This window comes from Panthera leo, chromosome D1 (assembly GCF_018350215.1).
Source record: "Panthera leo isolate Ple1 chromosome D1, P.leo_Ple1_pat1.1, whole genome shotgun sequence".
Taxonomy (NCBI): Eukaryota; Metazoa; Chordata; class Mammalia; order Carnivora; family Felidae; genus Panthera; species Panthera leo.
Window position 1 is genome coordinate 79,645,271 of NC_056688.1, and position 20,899 is coordinate 79,666,169.

Here is a 20,899-nt window from a genome sequence, read left to right on the forward strand (position 1 = left end):
AAAGCTTACCACATTTACCCTTTTACATTTATTCATTTCATTTATTCATTAATGAAAAATTTATCACTACTAAGCCCCAGTTCACATTCTTTTGGAAGAAATAAGACTTGGGTATGTTGAATTTGAAGTGCAGATGGGAGAGGAAGAAACAAAAGTCTGGAATTAGGTGAATGTACATTAGTTCGATAAATGAATCCAAATATGGGTAATCTGAACAATGAATATATCTGACTTCAGACTTGAAGTGGTTAAAAATTAAAAAAAAAAAAAGAAACAGGGAAGGAAAGGAGAGAGAAATTACAAAGATGCTAAAAGGTCACAAGACTGTCATTCAAAACACATTTCTAATTCTGACTCAGCCACTAGATATTTAGCAAATCTTTACATTTTATCTTTGTTTTCTCATGGGAGAAACTTCCAAACTGCTCCCAGTCCATATGTGAAACCTCTGTGCATCCTAAGTGCCCACTAAAAACATTTTCTCAGTAAAAGAGGTTATTCCTAATCTCCCTAGGACAGAAAATTGCCTCCTCTGTGTATGTTCTATTGACCTTTATTGTACATGTTGCTATCAGCATGTTTCTCTTGCTTCATTAAACTCTTTCTTGTCCACTGACATACCACTTGTCATGTGATGGGCCTAATAGATCATGATAAATGTTGAATAAATGTATGAATTAACTCTATCTTTGATGTCTAATTTCTTTAGCTAGATATACATCTGTCTAAACAAAAGCCAAAAAATTATACTTCATTCCTCTTTCTTCCCCTCCCCTCTCCCACCCCATCCAGTCCACTCAAGTTTCTGTAAATACTGTCTATTCTAGAAAACTTATCTTTAATCAGCTTCTTTCCATCTCTACTGTCTCTCCCACCACAATCCAATCCATCATCATCTGGACTTCTGCAATATATTTTAACCCCTTTTCTTTCTTCTACTCTTGATTCACCTACCATCTATTATATACTTGGAAATATTTAAAGCATACAATTTCATTTCCTACCATAACTACCCACCAAAAAAAAAAAAAAAAAGCAAAAAAAAAAAAAAAGCTTATCATCATCATTAGTAGTAAAATTCAAATCCCTAAGGTCTATGAAATAGCTCCCTATGTGAATCATCCTTGGCCTATCTTTCAGATGGCATTGTCTGCTAATTTCTTCATTTATTTTAGCCAAAATGATCTTTGTATTCCTGAAATGCATGAGAATTGTTCCTGATTAAGGTCTTTGTGTTGCATTTTGCCTTTCTTGGAAAAACTCTTTTCCCTGAACTTTTATATGGTTCAGTCCTTTGTGTGAGAGAGGTTACCTGATGATTCACCTAAAAGTAGTCTCTCTTGATTGCCCTCACCTAATAGTATTACACCATCAGTCTCTTTTACTTTCTTTGTTCTTTTACTTACTATTTAAAATCACCTTGTTGATTTGATTACTTTTTTTTTTAATCTCCATACTCAATTTAAGTGTAAATTTATCTGCCTTGTGTATGGTTCTGTTAAAAGAATACAGAACAGTGCTGGCATGTTAAAATAATACTCAAGAATGTGTTTTGGATATATAATTAAATAATGAATGGATCTTCAAGTCCATCTTCTTGTCCAACCTTTCCAGGTTCAATAGTTAAAGTTTAAAGCTCATCACTTAGAGAAGATCTTGTAATTTTAATTTTGGAATCACAGTTCATTTCATTATTGGCTTCAAAATATATTTTATGGATTTATTTACTTATGTATTTATGTATTTATTTATTTATTTGTTTATTTTTACTTTGAGATAATTGTAGATCTATATGCAGAGATAATAAGGATTCCCATGTACCTTAACCCAGTTTCTCCAATGGTAACATCTTGCAAAACTATTGTACAATTCCATGACCAGGATACTGACATGGAGAACAGCAAGTTACGGAATGGTTCCACACTCACAGTGATCCCTTGTGTTGCCCTTTTATGGTCTTTCTTTACCCACTCACATACTCCAGTCCTTCCTTCCTGGCAATCTTCTACTAATCTCTTCTCCATTTCCAAATTATTTGAGGAATGACATATAAATGAAATAACACAGTGTATAAGCTTTGGAGTTTGGCTCCCTCATCCTGCAGAACAGTTCTCTGGAGATTCATCCAAACTATTGCTTGAAATCATAGTTTATTGTTTTTGTTGCTGAGAATTTGGATGTACCATTGTTTGTTTAACCATTCGTCTGTTGAAGGATATCTGCATTTTTTTCCGGTTTTAGGGCTATTACCAGTACAGATGCTTTGAACATTTGTGAACAAGCTTTTATGTGAATGTAAGTCTTCATTTCTCTGGGATACATGCCCAGGAAGGCAGTTGCTGGGTTGTATGGTAATAGCATGTTTAGTTTTCACGGGAACTGCCAAACAGATTTTGCAGACCAGTTGTACTGTTTTACCTTCTCACCAACAAGGTGTTAGTGACTCAGTTTCTCCACATCCTTTCCTTTGTTACAGTTTTGAAGAACAATTTATCCACTCTGATAGGTGTATGAGGATACCTCATCGTGCTTTTAATTTGCATTTCCTTAATCACTTAAGGTGTTGAACATTTTTTCATGTGTTTATTTGCCATCTGTATATCTTCTTTGGTGAAATTTCCCTTTAGATACTCTGTGTGTTTTGTAGCTAGATTGTTTTTTTTTTTTTTTATTGTGGAGTCTAGAGAGTTCTTTCTACAATATATTATAGATACTAGTCTTTTGTGATATATGTGGTTTGCAAATATTTTATCCCAGTCCATAGCTTCTCTTTTCAGTCTCTTTACAGGGTCTTAAACAAAGGTAAATTTTTAATATTTGTGAAATAGCAATTTTTCCTCTTATTGATCTCAGTTTTGGTTTCACGTCTGTCTAGACCTAGATCCAGAAGATTTTCCTCTAGGTTTTTCCTCTATGATTCTTGCTTTTCCCAAAAAGGTTTGTTAAATTTTACACTTTCATCCAAAATTCATTGTGAGTTGAATTTTGAATAAAGTATGGAATTTAAAGTTGAGGAGGGTTTGTTTTGTTTTTGTTTTTGTTTTTGTTTTATCCACAGATGTCTATTTGTCTGGCATCACGTTTTGGAAAGGCTACCTTTCCACTATTGAAATTCTTTTGCACTTGTGTCTAAATTCAGTTAAGCATATTTGTTTGGGTGTATTTCTGAGTTCTTTATACTGTTGCAGTGATCTGTGTTTCTATCCCTATGTCAATACCCCACACTCTTGATGACAGTAGCTATATAATGTCTTAAAACTGGCTAGTTTACATCTTACTCTATGCTTTTCAAAATTGTTTTATGTATTATACATACTTGACCTTCCCATATGCATATCTAGATCTATAAAGCATTTAGCTAGGATTTGTATAATAATTGTGTTAAATCTCTATATCAATTTGGAGAGAATTACCATCTTTATTTTATTGTCTTCCAACCCATGAATAAGGTGAGGTAAGTCCATTTCATGTGGTGTTTTTCATCGGCATTTAAAAATTTTAAGCATAAAAGTCTTGTATGTTTGTTGCTAGACTTACACTTATGTAATTATTTTTTCCCATTTGTAAATGGTATTGTATTTTTAATTTTTGCGTTATTGTGTTCACTGCTAGCAGACAGAAATGCAGTTAATTTTTTTATACTTATACACTTCAATCTGTTAAATTCACTTATTCATTCCAGGACTTTATTTGTCCTGCGTTTTTAAAAATTTATTTATTTCTTGGGATTGTCTATGTAGACAGTCATGATATATGCAAATAGGAATTATTTTATTTCTCCCTTATCTATATGTTTTTAATTTCCTTTTGTTGCCTTATTACACTGGCTAGAGTATCTACTATTATGTTAAATTGTTAAATAAGAATGATGAGAACAGATATCTATGCTTTGTTTCCAATGTTAGAGGGAAAGAATTCAGTCTTCCACCATTAATTGTTATGATGGTTGTAGTCTGTAGTTTGTTTTTTGTTTATTTGTTTTTTAAATAAATAGTCAATATCAGGTTGAGGAGATTCTCCTCTATTTCCAGTTCTCTGAGAGTTTTACCATGAATGGGAATTAGATTTTGTTAAAGGATTTTTCTGCATAAATTGATGAAATCCTGTGATGTTTCTTGTTTAGTCTGCTAATATGTGGAACTGCATTAATTTTTAATATTTAAACAACGTTGCATCTGAGGAATAAACACCATGTGATCAGGGTATATAATTTCTCTTATACATTGTTGAATTCTATTTTTTAATATATTAAATATTTCTGGTCTATATTCATGAAGGATTTGATCAGCAATTTTTTAATACATATTTTTGGTGTTTTTTTATTATATTTGTTTTGATAACAGCAGCTTTATAAAATGCATTAAGAAATATTCCTTTCTCCTGTTTTCTATAAGATATTGTATAGAATTTGTGTTAATTCTTCTCTAAACATTTGGTAGAATTCTCCAGTGACACATTCTGGGGCTGATAATTTATTTATTAATTTATTTGTGGAGTTTTTAAAATACATATTATAAATAACTGCTGCCTTTGATAGATATAGGGCTCTTTAAATTATTTCATAGTAGATGAGGCATGGTAGTTTGTACTTTCCAAAGAGAAGAACTGTAGACAGTTCATCCACACTATCAAATTATGTTTACAGAATTGCTTGTAGCACTCTGTTTTGGTATCTGTATGGCCTATATGGATATCCCTTGTTTCATTTCAGATGTTGATAATTTGTGTCCTCTCTCGTTCTCTCCAGTCTTGGTGAGATTTGTTAAGTGTGTAGATAATTTTAGAGAACCAACTTACAGTTTGTTCGGGTTTTTTTTTTCATTTTCTGTATTATCTTTTGTTTTCAATTTAATGGATTCCTATTTTTCATTATTTTTTCTGTTCGCATTTATTTTACTCTGTTTCTAGATTCTTTTGGTAGGAGCTTAGATTATTATTTTGGCCCTTTTTGTCTTCTCTCACATAAGCATTTAGTGCTGTAAAATTTCCTCTCAGCACTGCCTTAGCTATGACATTTAGTAATTTTGGTATGTAGTAATTTCATTTTTATTCAAATCCATGCATTTTATAATTTTGCTTGTGTCTTCACCTTGTTATTTACAAGTGTGCTGTTTAGTTTCTAAGTGTTTAGAGATTTACCTATTGTTCATTTCTAGTTTGGTTCCTTGTGGTCAAAGATTTGTGTGTATGATTTCTGTCGTGTGTGTGTGATTTGCGTGTGTATGGTTTCTGTTCTTTAAAATGGCTGAGGTATGTTTCATAGCTAATGGTGTGGTATATCTTGGTATAGGTTCCATGGGTATTTGAAAAGCAAGTATGTATTCTGCTATTGTTAGTACTGCATGAATGTTGATTAGATCCTGTTGGTTAATGGTGCTGAGTTCTTCTATATACTTGCAGATTTTCTCTCTGTAGTAATTCTATCAGTAGTTGAGACATGGATGCCCCATGTTTTATTTTAGTTTCAAAGACAACCAAGTTCCTGAAGAGCTGATGATATATATTTTTTTCAATCTTTTTACTCTCTATTAGTTATAAAAACTACATTTTTGGTCTTCTCTGTAATATATATTTTGAATTTTCTATTTCCTTGCTGATATTTTCTGTCTTCAATTGTTTCAAGTGTGTTCATAATTACTCATGGAGGCATTTTAATGATGGCTTTTTAAAAATCATTGTCGGGTAATTCGAATATCTCTGGTGTCTCAATTTAGTCTTTTAGTGTCTTTTTCATTCAAGTTGAAAATTCTCATTGTTCTTAGTATGATGTGTGATTTTTTTTTTCAATTGAAACCTGAACCTGGACATTTTGGGCATTATGTGATGAGACATAGGGTCTTATTTAAACTATTTTAGCTGGTGTCCTTTGAAGCCACTCTGGCAAGATAAGAAGACAATGCCTTATTACTGTCAGGCAGCAGAAGTACCGGTTCCCCACTAGACCTCCTTTGCCACCCTAGGAGAGAGGGGGACTTCTCATTACTGTTGGACAGATATGGGAGTTTTCACTATCTACGCAGCCTGTACTGATGTCACTTAAGGGGTGGGGTATGTGTGACCTTTCTACCACCAGGCAGTGGGAATACCTGAACTCTCTGCGAGGCTACACGTGACAGCATTACAGGTAGGAGTTGGCAGAACATCTCATTACTGCTGGTGGGGTGTAAGTCCAGGCTCCCCACAAGTCTCCATTGATGCTTTGAGTAGAGATTGTCACTTCCCACTGGGGATACAGGTCCTTCTCTGATGCTACCATGTTGCAGGGGTTGGGTTATTTCATTATCATTTGGTGAGGATGGAGGTTAGTCTACTCACTAGGCCTTTGCATGCATGATTTGTGGTGGGCCAGTTGGTTTCTGCTGTGCTTGACTGAAATGGCAAGCTTTATTGCCTATTTTTTTATGTCTTTAGGCTGTCCACTTTTTTTTTTTTTTTTCTTGGCTGGAGACAGTAAACCTTTGTTGAAACTTTGATTTGGTCTGTGTCTTTGAAGTTTCTAGTCGCAGCTTCTTTTCCATGTCTGAGATACATAAGACAAAAAGAAGACCAAGAAACTCACCAAAATTTATTTCCTTGGTTCCCAGGTTCATTAGCCAGACTGCTTTCTTCTTTCCACCTTTGAGAGTTTTTCTTTTAATGTTTTTTTTTTTTTATATATACAATTACCAGGGATTTTAGTTGTACTTACTGGGAGAAATAGAGAAAAGTGCATCTACTTCATCTTCTTTGGAAGTGGAAACACTTGTAATCTTACACTACTGCTTGCTGAATATCCTTGGGAGATTTATGCAACAATTTCCCTCTACAAAAACTTCTCCATGAGACTTGACATCATGCTTCAACTGGGAAGTATTACTTCATTGTTGGGCATTTCTTATCTTTGCCTTTCATAGGACTCTCTTTTTTTGTAATTGTAATCACTTAGCATTTTGCATAAAGTTTCTTTTATATGCGTACATAGATCTTCTGAATTAGACAGCTCCTTGAAGAACAAGACCAGGGATTGCTTATCTTCAGAGCACCTGGCCCACTGTCTTACACATGAAAAGCACTTGCATATTTTTCTAAAAAAATAAGTGCTGTATGTTTGCTGACATTTCATCAGATTGTGTAAAATGTTGGAATTTTCATATCCTATTCATGAAAAAAAATAGTCTGAACATTGTAGTCTGGTATTTTGAAAATAGTTTAGTAATTCTTACAAATAGTATGATTATTTTGGAGCTATATTTGCTAAAATAAGCATTGTTTCTGTTTCTATCCTTGTCTGTGTCTCATTTGGAAGGTTTGTTATTATTTTCTTTAATGCCAGGAGTGTAGATTCTAGTTTCAGACTTAATTAAATAAACACATTTTAGTTAGTGAGTCTGAAGCCAAAATTGAATTATCTGTAATTCTACAGAAAAGAGTCAACTGAAATAAAAGCTTTTAGGATGATAATTTGATTCCATCATTTGTGTGCTTTACCAACATTAGGAAATTATACTTTTCAGACTTTCACCATAAAAGTTAAAATGGGAATTCTTGCCTCTTTTTAATTCAACATATGAATGTTGTTTAATTTTAAAATTTTATGTTAAAATAAGTTTATATGCATTTTTAGTACAGGAGTATTGAATCTCATATTAGTTTCAACAAAGTGTTGCTATATCTCCCTATTTCTCAATTTTCTCCTATTTTAAGCGGTAATAATGATAATATCTGCCCTTTTTTACCCAATGACAACATTGCAACAGAAGAAAATCACTTGAAAGTAATTTGTAGGGGCGCCTGGGTGGCTCAGTCGGTTAAGCGGCCGACTTCGGCTCAGGTCATGATCTCGCGGTCCGTGAGTTCGAGCCCCACGTTGGGGTCTGTGCTGACCACTCAGAGCCTGGAGCCTGTTTCAGATTCTGTGTCTCCCTCTCTCTGACTCTCCCCCATTCATGCTCTCTCTCTGTCTCAAAAATAAATAAACATTAAAAAAATTAAAAAAAAAAGAAAAGAATTTGTAAGTTATTGGATTCTGGCACAGCCTACCCCTATGTAGTGGTGTGAATTGAATAATGTGAAAGTATTTTGAAAATGTCAAAACCTTAAAGTATGTTACCTTCTCTGAAGAGTGGTCCATTTTAGATGACATGGTGCCAAATATGGTAGCAGAATATTGTACCAGAATCACCAAACTTTGAAAAGTTAATTTCATCATATCTTATACATTGTTTGAGTATTTGACCCATCTGTTGATAGCAGATAAGTTCTATGGAGAATGCACACACACACACACACACACACACACACACACTCAAAATGGAAGTGGGGATATTAAGTAACAACCGATTAAGTCAAGGCAAAAATCAATTAAGTCATGATTTGATTTGCCAGAATTTTTTTTTAAGTTTATTTTTGAGAAAGAGAGAGACAGAATGCAAGCATGGGAGGGGCAGAGAGAGGGAGACAGAATATGAAATAGGCTCTTGGCTCCACCATGTCAGCACAGAGCCTGATGTGGGGCTCAAACCCATGAAACAGAAGATCATGGCCTGAGCCTCAGTCGGGCACTTAACCAACTGAGCCACCCAGACATATTGATTCACCAGAAATTTACCCTAATTATAGATCTGATTTTCAGTGAGTACAGAAAAGATGACCATGCTTTTCTTGCTAAATATTGAAAAATGTCCACACCAGTAGGAAGTAGCCTGCTAAATGTCCAACCCCACTGTTCACCTTTACTTCTTCCCTGGAACTCTTACACTTAGGACTCTCCAAAGGGTAACACATGTATCAGCAAGAATATCCATGATTCTGCTCCAGTGCTAAAGAAGCTATCTGACTGGTTGTTGCTTTCACTGTTTTTGGTGCCCACTCTTTCTTAACTCTTTTTGAAGACAAATGATAAGATATTGGATTTGATTTTTTGTTAGCTTAAAGTCACTGGGTCTTATTGAGGGAAGGGACAGAAATGGGCTGCACTTCCCAAGTTGACTTTTGTTTTACCTCTGGCTTTCACATCTCTCAGCTTCGATATCTGCATTTGGAGACTGACCTACTGGGGTGCCACAATATGCTTTGACACTGGATCTGTTCTCTGGCTGACAGTGTTTTTCTTCGTTCTCACTAATCTGTATTGATCCTTTATCCAGCTACACAGTGTCTTTGCCTGGAAGTCTTACTGAGACTTCACACAGAGCTGAGTAGTACTCCTGTGTGTTCTCACAGCACATTTACTTATCCTTTTATAGAACATATCCCTCTACATGTAATGACTGCATTACTTATGTCTCTCCCTCTAGATTTCATCTTTTTTAGGGTAGGGACTATGCTTTCAAGAGCTTCCTACATGGTGTCATGAATGAATACAGAAGTAAACTCATTATATTGAAGTTTAGCTTATAACAGTTTCTGTGCTAGACTCTTATAATTTTATCTTGGTTAATTACTGTTATTAAAAGATAAGAAAATGGAGATTCTGAAAAAGATACTAACCTGATCAAGATTAGCAACATTTTCTGGATTTGAACTGGAGTCTGTTTGACTTTAAATCCATACCTTGTATAGTGATATCACATTGCATTTGTAGGAACAGGTAAATCTCTTCTCATTTAAAACAAAATCATCTGGGGGGTGCCTGGGTGGCTCAGTCAGTTGAGTGTCCGACTTTTGCTCAGGTGATGATCTCACGGTCTGTGAGTTCAAGCCCCACATCAGGTTCTGTGATGACAGCTCAGAGCCTGCCTCAGATTCCATGTCTCCATCTCTCTCTGCCCCTCCCCTGCTCATGCTCTGTCTCTGGCTCTTTCTGAAAAATAAATACATATTTAAAAATTTTAAAAATGATGTCATGATTATCTGTGTTGTCATGAATGATTTGCTTCATTTCTCTGAACCCCAGTTGTAATAATATAATGTTCTTAGTTTTTTGAAAACATCACCCTCATTACCATTGTTATTATAATTATCATTAGGCTATATTTGAGAAGTGAAATAGGTAGGTAGACTAATTATGGTAAAATGAAGATATCAAGGGATAGGTGAAGAAGAGTAGTTAATTAATGAAGAAAGGGAGGGGAGAGCAGGAGCAACGAATACTCGTGGTGAACATGAGATGCTGAGATTCAGATTTCATAGGTGGAACATTTGAGGGATATGACACCGTCCAAATGCATCTTCCATTTGTTGAAGTTTAGGTGAAAGTTCTTTGAGAAAAGATTAAGAAACAGTAGGTCGAAAAATAACTTGTTATCCACACAGATACTAAAATAGACTAACTCCAGCACCAGAGCTGAGAGAAATAACCAGACCCACACATGGTATTGATGAAAAGGTCTACAGAGTAGATTAGCTGGGTGGCATGAGACTTGAGAGCATATTTATACATGAAGATGGAGGTATAATGAGCAGCAAGCAATGAAAGTGTTTGTAGTCCACTGGCCTTTGGGTACGTGGGGAGTAGGAAAATAAGTAGTTAAGAGACAGAGCTTGAGAATGCAAAGGTCTCCACATTCTAGCTTTCTAACTTTGAATAATTTCCGAAGAGTCTTCAGAGGCTCAGCTGTTTCTGTCATAAAGCGCCAACCTCATATGGTTATTGTCCTCCTAAATGAGGCAATATCTATGAAATGCTGCATAGAGGAGTGGCTGATAGTGATTTTTCAACAAATGGCAGCTATCTGTATTATCCTCCACTTCTAAAAGCTGGACAAGGAGAGTGCTTTTCACTGAAGACAATCATAATAATTATATATATATATATATTATATTGATTATGATATTAATATAAATGTATTTATAATACGTAAATTATATAGAATTATATGTTATACAATATGTAAATCATATATATTATATGATTGTGTGTGTGTATATATATATATATATATATATATATATATATATACAGTAAATCAGAAAAGAGCCTGTATCGTCTAAATTTTGTCATTCTATCATCCACAAAGAAATTGAGAAACTATCATTGCAGCATCCTCCAGTGATCAGCAGGTTTTAAAATACTGACTTACAATTAGGAGTAAACAAATTAAACTACTTCTCAACTATGAAGTCTTAAAATACATTCCCAAGTGTAATTGCATCATGAGTTACAATTGTGTTTTTTCCCCTTTAGACATGCCATCAATAAGTCCCATTGCCTTGTCTCTGGTAGACTTTCATCAATGAGAAGATAACATTTCAGCCAGTTATAAGGATGAAGTGGGAGACCACAATCAATGAATCACACAGACTTTGTAAATGACACAGCCTGTTTGATAATTTCCATCTAACCTGTACTGAACTTTAGCCAATTATTTGTAAAGAAAAGACCATTGTGAATTCACTGTACCAGCTAATATAATGATGAAGGGTGGTCAATATCAAAATGACTATTAAAATCGGTAGAAGATGGCATCTTGTTCCTGAACTCTGATCAACATTAAATTAATTAATAGACATGATGAAGTTGAGTACATGTTTCCACTTTATATGGTTAGAGAAATCAAGCTTTGATTTGAATTCTGAGTTGGTTGTGACAAAAGACCACAGGCAGTACTACGATATTTCATGTGTCATATGGAATGACCTGTCTTGGGTTTCTTTATGTTAGGGATCTGCTAACTCCAGCCCACAGGCCAAATGTGGCTTGCTGCTTATTTCTGTATATAAAATTGTATTGGGATAGAAGTACATTAACTTGTTTATATATTACATTTGGCTAATTTCATGCTAAATTGAGTAGTTGTGTCAAATATGATATGGCTCCCCAAACCTAAAATATTTACTATCTGGTCCTTTACAGAACAACAATAACACAAAATTCAATTCCTGCTCCATGCAATAAGCTTTGAGGAATATTAAGGTATTCTATTTTTTACTACTTTATTAAGGCAAGAATTGGTATACCAGTCCACATAGGTGATACATTGTTCTCTATTGCATGGATATTAAATTCTATGTTCTACATCTTAAACATACCAATGAGCATTTCACTTTATTTGAACACTGAAATTTCCTATTGTTAGGTATAATTTGTCATCATTATTATTACTTTTATGTGGAGGGATTCCCAAAACATGCTTGAGTCACACAAGTCTGATTGGGGATGCCTTTAGTCTTTATTTAACGAATTAAAGGGGAAAAGTTAATAAATTTACACTTTTCGTTAAGGAAAGACCAAAGTACATCAGCCTCTTTTAATAAAGATATGAGCACACAGGTACTACAGAGAGATGCTTCCATAGTGCAGGAAAATATGTGAGATGTTGTTCTCTGAGAATTGAAATTTTAAATCCACATTTAACACCCCCAAGCAGAGAGGCAGATGCACGTTAAATGGCTCTTAGGCCAGAGGGATTTGACCATCGTCAGATGACTGAATATCAGAAAAATACGACTGTTCAAAGGAGGTTTTCCGGCCTTGGAAAAAAGAACTTCTTGACTTCCATGTACTCAACTTGGTTTCACTACCAAGAGTTGAGAGTCTTCATTCAGGTTCTGTCAAGGAAGATATAGCTCTCTCTTTAGTGTTAGCCTATCTCCACAGGGTGGCAAGTATATCAGTAGAGCAAAAGTGTGGATGTAAATCTGTTTTTTTAAAAAAATAGGTATGTGACAGTTATAACTGACTTACTTTGCTCTGATCCCACACTGGCTACAAACATTCTACTGACAATTTGCTTTGCCATGCAGAGGCAGAATACGAAAGCCAGATGTTCTCTTGTAGTAGATAGTTAACAAGTGTTCTAGTTTAGACACCATTTCTGAGAGATGGCTTAACATGGATCCTCTTTGCAAAATGGAACCTCTTTGTAGTATTGGCAATTTGAGATGTTTGAGCCTGCTCAGGTGAGAGCCAGACCCTGGTTGGCTGAGGTACCCTTACAGTATTAATGCTACCCCTGAGGCCTCCTGGAGGCCAGACTGTGGCTGTTTCTTGTCAATATGCATAGCATGCCAAATGGCTCACTCCTCTCTAAATGTAATGCGGGAGACCACAACCCCTTCCCCAATATGTGTGTGGGTACTTAACTGAATTTTATCAACTATTATTACATATTCAAAATAGGCTAATCATAATCAAAGCTAGTCAAACAAATTAGACCCTGAAATGTTTTCTGTCTGGGGTATTTTCAGTCCTTGGCATTATGCTGAATTGGTGACAGTTCATCTATGTTGAAGAAATGTTAAAGTATACTCTGGAATAAGGAGCAAGGGTATTTGGTGCACTTTTTCTTTTCATGCTCTCAAATCTTGGAGCAAAGTTAATTCTTGTAAAATTGTCACACTCACACATGCACATATATACCTGCAAGAACTCGTTTCACTACCAAGAGGCTATTATGTCAAATCAAAGGAGAATACTTATCCACATATTCAGGTACTGTGATGGATATAGGAAAGATGAAGCATTTGGTAATGTTGTGAAGGAGGATGTCATTTTCTTATCCTTTAAGAAGTATTTTTATACAAATAATTTGAAATAACTCTGGATACACTGTCTTCTAAAACTTTAGATGTCATGAAGCTTGCATGTATGAGAAAAGATGACTGATATTTAACTAGCCTCCTCCACACTATTTCAGTTGTTCTGTTATCAGTATAGGTAGGAAAAGTATACTTGATGGATGTCTGCAGGAATTCATGTAGGAATCACAGAATCCTCGTGTGAATCTGTGCTAACAGTACTTGAAAATCCCTGTCTACTCAACAGGGCAATCCTGATATCATCTCCAACAAGCCACACTCATGCATCAAAAACAGGTGTATTCCAATATCTCACAAATCTTACCTAGCATCTGCAGAGAAGGTAAATGATTACAATGTACTAGCCTTAATCACACACAAAGAGACTTTCCAACATCTAAGGAAATGCAAAATATCACACAGAATATAAACCAAGCTTATGACATAGCCTGAAATATTCAGATACATTTACCTTTCAGACATTGTGGGATATTAGGATTCATCCAGTCTTGTTTGAGAGTACACAATTTTCAACTCTTTCAACAAAGTAGTGTACTAAAAAGTGATATGGGCTAGAATCAATAGATGGTAAAGGAGTGAAAGATTGTTAAGCTCTTATTTAGAAAGGAAGGATGGAACCTTGAAGAATGATGGGGTCCAGAAAAAAACCTGAGCTAACAAGTGTTAAATGTTACGTTGTTGTTTTTAAGTTTATATCTTTTTTTAATATATGAAATTTATCGTCAAATTGGTTTCCATACAACACCCAGTGCTCATCCCAATGCCCTCTTCAATGCCCATCACCCACCCTCCCCTGCCTCCCATCCCCCATCAATCCTCAGTTTGTTCTCAGTTTTTAAGAGTCTCCCATGCTTTGGCTCTCTCTCCCACTCTAACCTCTTTTTTTTTCCTTCCCCTCCCCCATGGGTTTCTATTAAGCTTCTCAGGATCCACATAAAAGTGAAAACATATGGTATCTGTCCCTCTCTGTATGGCTTATTTCACTTAGCATAACACTCTCCAGTTCCATCCACGTTGCTACAAAGGGCCATATTTCTTTCTCATTGCCCCGTAGTACTCCATTGTGTATATAAACCACAATTTCTTAATCCATTCATCAGTTGATGGACATTTAGGCTCTTTCCACAATTTGGCTATTGTTGAGAGTGCTGCTATAAACATTGGGGTACAAGTGCCCCTATGCATCAGTACTCCTGTATCCCTTGGGTAAATTCCTAGCAGTGCTACTGCTGGGTCATAGGGTAGGTCTATTTTTAATTTTTTGAGGAACCTCCACACTGTTTTCCAGAGTGGCTGCACCAATCTGCATTCCCACCAACAGTACAAGAGGGTTCTCGTTTCTCCACATCCTCTCCAGCATCTATAGTCTCCTGATTTGTTCATTTTGGCCACTCTGACTGGTGTGAGGTGATATCTGAGTGTGGTTCTGATTTGTATTTCCCTCATTAGGAGCGGCGTTGAGTATCTTTTCATGTGCCTGTTGGCCATCCAGATGTGTTCTTTAGAGACGTGTCTATTCATGTTTTCTGCCCATTTCTTCACTGGATTATTTGTTTTTTGGGTGTGGAGTTTGGTGAGCTCTTTACAGATTTTGGATACTAGCCCTTTGTCCAATATGTCATTTGCAAATATCTTTTCCCATTCCATTGGTTGCCTTTTAGTTTTGTTGATTGTTTCCTTTGCTGTGCAGAAGCTTTTTATCTTCATGAGGTCTCAATAGTTCATTTTTGCTTTTAATTCCCTTGCCTTTGGGGATGTGTCAAGTAAGAAATTGCTATGGCTGAGGTCCTCTAGGGTTTTGATGGTTTCCTGTCTCACATTCAGGTCCTTTATCCATTTTGAGTTTATTTTTGTGACTGGTGTAAGAAAGTGTTCTAGTTTCATTCTTCTGCATGTTGCTTTCCAGTTCTCCCAGCACCATTTGTTAAAGAGACTGTCTTTTTTCCATTGGATATTCTTTCCAGCTTTGTCAAAGATGAGTTGGCCATACTTTTGTGGGTCTAGTTCTGGGGTTTCTATTCTATTCCATTGGTCTGTGTGTCTGTTTTTATGCCAATACCATGCTGGCTTGATGATTACAGCTTTGTAGTAGAGGCTAAAGTCTGGGATTGTGATGCCTCCTGCTTTGGTCTTCTTCAAAATTGCTTTGGCTATTCGGGGCCTTTTGTGGTTCCATATGAATTTTAGGATTGCTTGTTCTAGTTTCGAGAAGAATGCTGGTGCAATTTTGATTGGGATTGCATTGAATGTGTAGATCGCTTTGGGTAGTATTAACATTTTGACAATATTTATTCTTCCAACCCATGAGCACGGAATGTTTTTCCATTTCTTTATATCTTCTTCAATTTCCTTCATAAGCTTTCTATAGTTTTCAGCATACAGATCTTGTACATCTTTGGTTAGATTTATTCCTAGGTATTTTATGCTTCTTGGTGCAATTGTGAATGGGATCAGTTTCTTTATTTGTCTTTCTGTTGCTTCATTATTAGTGTATAAGAATGCAACTGATTTTTGTACATTGATTTTGTATCCTGCAACTTTGTTGAATTCATGTTTCAGTTCTAGCAGACTTTTGGTGGAGTCTATTGGATTTTCCATGTATAATATTATGTCAGCTGCAAAAAGTGAAAGCTTGACTTCATCTTTGCCATTTTTGATGCCTTTGATTTCCTTTTGTTGTCTGATTGCTGATGCTAGAACTTCCAGCACTATGTTAAACAACAGCGGTGAGAGTGGGCATCCCTTTCGTGTTCCTGATCTCAGGGGGAAAGCTCTCAGTTTTTCCGCATTGAGGATGATATTAGCTGTGGGCTTTTCATAAATGACTTTTATGATGTTTAAGTATGTTCCCTCTATCCTGACTTTCTCGAGGGTTTTTATTAAGAAAGGATTCTGGATTTTGTCAAAGGCCTTTTCTGCATCGATTGACAGGATCTTATGGTTCTTATCTTTTCTTTTATTAATGTGATTTATCACATTGATTGATTTGCGAATGTTGAACCAGCCCTGCATCCCAGGAATGAATCCCACTTGATCATGGTGAATAATTCTTTTTATAAGCTGTTGAATTCAATTTGCTAGTATCTTATTGAGAATTTTTGCGTCCGTATTCATCAGGGATATTGGCCTGTAGTTCTCTTTTTTTTACTGGGTCTCTGTCTGGTTTAGGAATCAAAGTAATACTGGCTTCATAGAATGAGTCTAGAAGTTTTCCTTCTCTTTCTATTTTTTGGAATAGCTTGAGAAGGATAGGTATTATCTCTGCTTTAAATGTCTGGTAGAATTCCCCAGGGAAACCATCTGGTCCTGGACTCTTATTTGTTGGGAGATTTTTGATAACTGACTCAATTTCTTCACTGGTTATGGGTCTGTTCAAGGTTTCTATTTCCTCCTGTTTGAGTTTTAGAAGTGTTTTGGTGTTTAGGAATTTGTCCATTTCTTCCAGGTTGTCCAGTTGGTTGGCATATAATTTTTCATAGTATTCCCTGATAATTGCTTGTATCTCTGAGGGATTGGTTGTAATAATTCCATTTTCATTCATGATTTTATCTATTTGGGTCATCTCCCTTTTCTTTTTGAGAAGCATGGCTAGAGGTTATCAATTTTGTTTATTTTTTCAAAAAACCAACTCTTGGTTTCACTGATCTGCTCTACAGTTTTGTTTTTTTTTTTTAGATTCTATATTGTTTATTTCTGCTCTGATCTTTATTATTTCTCTTCTTTTGCTGGGTATGGGGTGTCTTTGCTGTTCTGCTTCTATTTCCTTTAGGTGTGCTGTTAGATTTTGTATTTGGGATTTTTCTTGTTTCTTGAGATAAGCCTGGATTACAATGTATTTTCCTCTCAGGACTGCCTTCGCTGCATCCCAAAGCATTTGGATTGTTGTATTTTCATTTTCGTTTGTTTCCATGTATTTTTTAATTTCTTCTCTAATTGCCTGGTTGACCCATTCATTGTTTAGTAGGGTGTTCTTTAACCTCCATGCTTTTGGAGGTTTTCCAGACTTTTTCCTGTGGTTGATTTCAAGCTTCATAGCATTGTGGTCCGAAAGTATGCATGGTATGATCTCAATTCTTGTATACTTATGAAGGGCTGTTTTGTGACCCAGTATGTGATCTATCTTGGAGAATGTTCCATGTGCACTCAAGAAGAAAGTATATTCTGTTGCTTTGGGATGCAGAGTTCTAAATATATCTGTCAAGTCCATCTGATCCAGTGTATCATTCAGGGCCCTTGTTTCTTTATTGACCGTGTGTCTAGATGATCTATCCATTGTTGTAAGTGGGGTATTAAAGTCCCCTGCAATTACCACATTCTTGTCAATAAGGTTGCTTATGTTTGTGAGTAATTGTTTTATATATTTGGGGGCTCCCGTATTTGGCGCATAGACATTTATAATTGTTAGTTCTTCTTGATGGATAAACCCTGTAATTATTATATAATGCCCTTCTTCATCTCTTGTTACAGCCTTTAATTTAAAGTCTAGTTTGTCTGATATAAGTATGGCTACTCCAGCTTTCTTTTGACTTCCAGTAGCATGATAAATAGTTCTCCATCCCCTCACTTTCAATCTGAAAGTGTCCTCAGGTCTAAAATGAGTCTCTTGTAAACAGCAAATAGATGGGTCTTGTTTTTTTATCCATTCTGATACCCTATGTCTTTTGGTTGGCACATTTAGTCCATTTACATTCAGTGTTATTATAGAAAGATATGGGTTTAGAGTCATTGCGATGTCTGTAGGTTTCATGCTTGTAGCGATGTCTCTGGTACTTTGTCTCACAGGACCCCCCCTTAGGATCTCTTGTAGGGCTGCTTTAGTGGTGATGAATTCCTTCAGTTTTTGTTTGGGAAGACCTTTATCTCTCCTTCTATTCTAAATGACAGATTTGCTGGATAGAGGATTCTTGGCTGCATATTTTTTCTGTTCATCACATTGAAGATTTCCTGCCATTCCTTTCTGGCCTGCCAAGTTTCAGTAGAGATATCCGTCGCGAGTCTTATCGGTCTCCCTTTATATGTTAGAGCACGTTTATCCCTTGCTGCTTTAAGAATTTTCTCTTTATCCTTGTATTTTGCCAGTTTCACTATGATATGTCGTGCAGAAGATCGATTCAAGTTACATCTGAAAGGAGTTCTCTGTGCCTCTTGGATTTCAATGGCTTTTTCCTTCCCCAGATCAGGGAAGTTCTCAGCTATTATTTCTTCAAGTACACCTTCAGCACCTTTCTCTCTCTCTTCCTCCTCTGGAATACCAATTATGTGTATATTATTTCTCTTTAGTGCATCACTTAATTCTCTAATTTTCCCCTCATACTCCTGGATTTTGTCATCTCTCTTTTTCTCAGCTTCTTCTTTTTCCATAATTTTATCTTCTAGTTCACTTATTCTCTCCTCTGCCTCTTCAGTCTGAGCTGTGGTCATCTCCATTTTATTTTGCAGCTCATTAATAGCATTTTTAGCTCCTCCTGGCTCTTCCTTAGTCCCTTGATCTCTGTAGCAATAGATTCTCTGCTGTCCTTTATACTGTTTTCAAGCCCAGCGATTAATTTTATGACTATTATTCTAAATTCACTTTCTGTTATATTGTTTTTGATCAGTTCATTAGTTGTTGTTATTTCCTGGAGGTTTTTTTGAGGGGAATTCTTCCGTTTTGTCATTTTGGATAGTCCCTGGAGTGGCGCGGAACTGCGGGGCACTTCCCCTGTGCTCTCTTGAATAACTTGCATTGGTGGGCGGGGCCGCAGTCAGACCTGATGTCTGCCCCCAGCCCACCGCTGGGGCCACAGTCAGACTGGTGTGTGCCTTCTCTTCCCCTCTCCTAGGGGCGGGATTCACTGTGGGGTGGTGTGGCCCGTCTGGGCTACTTGCACACTGCCAGGCTTGTGGTGCTGGGGATCTGGCGTATTAGCTGGGGTGATGGCAAAGGTGCATGGGGGTGGAAGGGCAGGTTCAGCTGGCTTTTCCTTCGGTGATCCGCTTCGGGAGGGGCCCTGCGGCACCAGGAGGGAGTCAGACCCGCCAGAGGGATGGATCCGTAGAAGCACAGCGTTGGGTGTTTGCCTGGTGCAAGCAAGTTCCCTGACAGGAACCGGTTCCCTTTGGGATTTGGCTGGGGGATGGGCGAGAGAGATGGCTCTGGCGAGCACCTTTGTTCCCCACCAAGCTGTGCTCTGTCATCCAGGGCTCAACAGCTCTCCCTCCCGTTGTCCTCTAGCCCTCCCGCTCTCTGAGCAGGGCTGTTAACTTATAACCTTCCAGATGTTAAGTCCCTCTTGCTGTCACAACACACTCCGTCCGGCCCCTCGGTTTTTGCAAGCCAGACTCCGGGGCTCTACTTTGCTGGTGGGCTGCCCCTCCACCCTGGCTCCCTCCTGCCAGTCTGTGTAGTGCATACCGCCTCTCTGCCCTTCCTACCCTCTTCCGTGGACCTCTCATCTACGCTTGGCTGTCGGCTCCGGAGAATCCATTTTGCTAGTCTTCTGGCAGTTTTCTGGGTTATTTAGGCAGGTGTGGGTGGAATCTAAGTGATCCACAGGACGCGTTGAGCCCAGCGTCCTCCTACGCCACCATCTTCCCATTAAGTTTATATCTTGAGAGAGAGAGCACGAGTGAGCACTCACAAGTAGGGGGGTGGGGCAGAAAGGAGGAGAGACAGAATTGCAAGCAGCCTCCCCACCATCAGTGCAGAACCCAATGTAGGGCTCAAACTCACAAACTGTGAGATCATGACTTGAGCCAAGATCAAGAGTCGGACAGTTAACCCACTGCACCACCCAGTTACGGGTGCCCCTGTTATGTTGTTTTCATATGAATGACTTTCTCAGTCCTAGTTGACTGTCTTGTCTCCTTCACACAAGCCACATGTGAAGTTACCTTTATGTTTATGTAGTATTTTTGCAGTTTTATTTAAACATTTTGTGCTTACATTTAAAGGCATTCAGGAGTAGAGGACATATAAAAACATTCTCTCAAAAACAATAAAATAGAGCCACCACAATGCTTTTAAACATTTAAAAATAAACTAGGATATATAGGTCACCTCAAGGCAAACTCAAATATATTAAGGTTGACTTTAGTTGTCACTTTATTCTTAGCAGAGTATACAAGTTATGCCACCCCAAAATTTAAAAATAACTTTTTGAAAGGTCATGTTTCCATTTTAATGATATAGCCACCATATTAAAAACATCAATCAATCAGAATTCAAAAATCATAAGATAATTGTGAGGAAAAAAATAGTGGGAAAATATGTGTTGTATGGTTTTCTAAGTTGTATTTTGTATATCATTACAAAAGAAATCCTTATGCATATAAATTAAAGTTTTAAATAAGATAATTTAGATCAAAATATATTTAAAAATATCAATTTACCTTTGTCAAGTTTTAAATAGAAAAATGAAAAAAATAAATAGAAAATGCATGTTGTCAGTTTTTACCTATT

At 36.7% G+C, this 20,899-nt stretch overlaps 1 protein-coding gene and 1 long non-coding RNA gene across 4 annotated transcripts in view; both read left to right on the top strand.

Moving 5' to 3' along the window:
• LOC122200565 overlaps positions 1-11,383 on the top strand; it is a 52,434-nt gene extending 41,051 nt beyond the window's left edge. Inside the window, exon 5 of the long non-coding RNA XR_006193857.1 lies at positions 11,105-11,383. This is a non-coding gene — a long non-coding RNA (uncharacterized LOC122200565). The remainder of the gene's footprint in view (positions 1-11,104) is intronic.
• LUZP2 (leucine zipper protein 2) overlaps positions 1-20,899 on the top strand; it is a 490,860-nt gene that overhangs the window by 118,455 nt on the left and 351,506 nt on the right. The gene's annotated exons all lie outside the window — the stretch shown is intronic.